Source organism: Miscanthus floridulus, chromosome 8, assembly GCF_019320115.1.
Source record: "Miscanthus floridulus cultivar M001 chromosome 8, ASM1932011v1, whole genome shotgun sequence".
Classification (NCBI taxonomy): Eukaryota; Viridiplantae; Streptophyta; class Magnoliopsida; order Poales; family Poaceae; genus Miscanthus; species Miscanthus floridulus.
Window position 1 is genome coordinate 60,304,295 of NC_089587.1, and position 3,393 is coordinate 60,307,687.

Genomic DNA, 3,393 nt, shown 5'->3' on the forward strand with positions numbered 1-3,393 from the left:
GGTGAAATTTCGGATGAATTTTACGAAAGTACATTTTTCGAATAAAATTCGAAAACGAGTACTGACAAATAAAATTCGAAAGTGCATTTTTCTGTCCTAAGTTTACTAGGCTGCGAAGCTGTTGTGATGATCGTGCGAGCTTCTGTTACGGCACCATCAGGCCTTACCGAAGATACCGAAGCCGGTCCAGTCATTTTGGCTCGTCCGACAACGAGTACCAGACTGAGCACCCGCACCAAGATGCCAAGCGTTGCGGTTCTTGTGGGTTCTTAGTGAGCTTATTGTGTTGTCCAGTGAGCTTGGTGGACCAAACGATGTTAGGCCGCGAGGAACTTGTAACTGAACCGCGTTGTCCGCGAACGTTGATTTTGCGGGACGGGTTGGTGGGCAACGTTAAAAACCCGCCCCGCCTGCATCCTGAGCCCTGAGCGTTGCCATTTGTGACGTCCTCTGTGGATGCTACAGAGCACGACCCGCTCAACCAAATTGGCCTGCTGCATCAAGCAGCATATCGCAGCTTTGATACACGACGCCGGGGATGCGGCCCCCCTCCGGGCCGATCTAGCATTCCACCGTGTTGCAGCCCAGGTCGTGCCTGCTAGCTGTCCGTACTTATCTAGGTAGAGTTCGGGCAGGGATAAAATTTTTGCTGTTCATGCTAAAAAAGCACTGTTCATACTATAATGTTGTGAGAGAAAAATACTGCTTCGGCTGGAAAAAGAACCTAACCGAACACTGCCTAGAGCTTGAAGTGAGACTTATATATATATGAGAGAATTCTGTATTTGGCACCGAAACAAACCACTCTTCTGTATTTAGCATTGAAAATTTTGAACTTCCTTATTTAGCATCAACTTAAAAATTCCTTCCGTATATAGCACTTCCGTCCAATTTGGCCATCCATCCGTTTGTTGACGTCATCGACCACGTCAGTTTTTGTTGATAAGGACCAAAATGCTGTCACTCAACCCCCCCGCCCCCACCCCACACACACACCAGCGCACGCCCCGCGCCGTCGCCGGTGCTGCCGCAAGATCCTGGTCGCCAACCCCGTGGCCGCGGAGGTGCTGTCCCGGCCGGAGCTCGTGAGGGCGGGGCTCAAGACCCTCGCGTGCGAGGTGATGGGCGTGCTGATGGAGAAGCCCAAGCACGTGACCATGAGCAAGTGGAGAAGGCCCCTGTCGCCGGAGCAAGTCCGGTACGCCGCCATCGACGCCTTCGTGTCCTACGAGATTGGCCGGCTGCTGCTTACCAGTCAGCGCGCGTTAGAACTAGAAGATGTGGCCGCCGCCGCTGGAACGATCTCGCCCCGGTGGCAGCAAGGGCGAGCCCGGCCTGATCGTGGGCCTCGACACCGAGTGGCACGTCGTCTTCCACGACGACGGGTATCGCGACAACAGGATGGTGGTCCTGCAGATGTGCGTGGGCCGCCGCTGCCTCGTCTTCCAGATCGTCCACGCCAACTACGTCCCGGTCACCCTGAAGGCCTTCCTCGCCAACCCCAAGCACCGCTTCGTCGGCGTCTCGGTCGACGGCGACGTCTAGCGCCTGTACTGCGACTACATCTGCAGGACCACCATCCTGTTGTCGCGATACCCGTCGTCATGGAAGACGACGTGCCACTCGGTGTCGAGGCCCACGATCAGGCCGGGCTCGCCCTTGCTGCCACCGGTCGTCTCGCGGACCTCTTGGAGGAAGTGCTTCACGGCGTCGCCTGAGTTCGTGACCGTCGCGTGTGGATCACTACGGTGCCGCCGTCGTCCATGGGCATGACGACGTCGGTGTCGTATGCGTACGTGGCCTTCTTCATTGTGCCCGGAGGACGGCTTGCGTGAGCTGGTGTCGTCTCTTAGCAAACTGTGCCGACGGTTGAGAGCTACCGATTTGTTCGATGCCTCGATGTCTCTGATCGTGTGCTGCTTCTCGATATATAAAGGGGAGGGAAGGCAACGCAAGGGCTGGGGGATTCGAGTCGGATTCAACCAAGGATGCTCACCTCCTCCGCCGGGCCAGCTCTACCAGCCGTTCCACCCGTCGCCGTCCCCTCTGCCGCCTAGCCTCCGCAACCTCAACCTCACCCAGCGCCTCCAGATCCTCCGCGACAGGATGGGCCTGTGGCACGAGTATGCGCCCCTCGTCTCCTCGCTCTCCCGGGATGGCTTCAACCCGTCCTCCATCCAGGAGGCCACGGGCATCTCGGGCGTCGAGCAGAACTGCCTCGTCGTCGCGTCCCAGGTCCGCGACTCGCTCCTCGACGACAAGGTCACCGCGTTCCCGCCCGATCTGCTCCCGTACTTCGCGCCATGAAGAGCTTCCCGCGCTGGCGCGGGGAGGAGGGCTGGGAGGCCTTTGGGAGGGACTCCCCCGCTGACTGCCTCGCCTACGCGCGGTTCCGCCAGTCGTGGGAGGGCATCGACGTGGAGGACCGCATCGCGGAGCTGGAGCGCGCGCTGCAGGTGGTGGAGACCGAGTCCGGCAGGGCGCGCGTGGAGCTTGAGCTGGAGCGCGCCAGGAAGAAGGCAGCCGGGGAGGTGGAGGGGGAGGAGGAGGACCCTGCCGCCTCGCGGCCCGGCGTCACGGTGGTGCGGCTCCAGTACGCCGCGATGCAGGTGGTGGAGACCGAGTCCGGCAGGGCGCGCGTGGAGCTCGAGCTGGAGCACGCCAGGAAGAAGGCGGCCGGGGAGGTGGAGGGGGAGGAGGAGGACCCTGCCGCCTCGCGGCCCGGCGTCACGGTGGTGCGGCTCCAGTACGGCGAGGTCGCCGAGGCGACCACCGTCTTCATGCTGCCGGTGCTCAGGGAGACGGACGGCGTCGTGGCCATGGAGTCGACGCCCAGGCGGACCAAGACGGACGTGGACCTTGGCATTGTGGAGGTAGACAAGCCGTGGGCGCGGTGGGCTGTGGTGCCCGGGTGGGGCCCCGTGGGCCGAGGCAGCGGACGACGCCGTCGTCATCGAGCTGGCCGACGGCCGGAGGCTGCCGTGGCGGACGGACGATGAGGAGCCAGTGCTGGTCATTGCCAACACGTTGCTGGTAAGGGTATACATGTCATTTTAGGTGGCACTTGACACCGTTACTGCATCAAATGGACGGAAGTGCTATAGACGGAAGGAATTTTCAAGTTGATGCTAGATAAGGAAGTTCAAAATTTCCAGTGCTAAATACAGAAGGGTGATTTGTTTCGGTGCCAAATACAGAATTCTCTCTATATATATAGAGAGGGAGGGGAGGAGGAGAGAATGGATGGGGAAAGGAGGTGGCGAGTTAAGGCAGCCCATGACCAACTTTGGACGACGTGACGCGTGGAACTATTTAGGACGACGTGACGCGTGGAACTATTTATTTACATTACATACATATATAAATGCTAGAGTACATCATAGAGTAGAATAC

The 3,393-nt window shown here is 59.2% G+C and overlaps 1 pseudogene; it reads left to right on the forward strand.

Moving 5' to 3' along the window:
• Positions 1-1,899: 1,899 nt before the first annotated feature.
• LOC136475403 (rubisco accumulation factor 1, chloroplastic-like) lies at positions 1,900-3,057 on the forward strand (annotated as a pseudogene).
• The last annotated feature ends 336 nt before the right edge of the window (positions 3,058-3,393 follow it).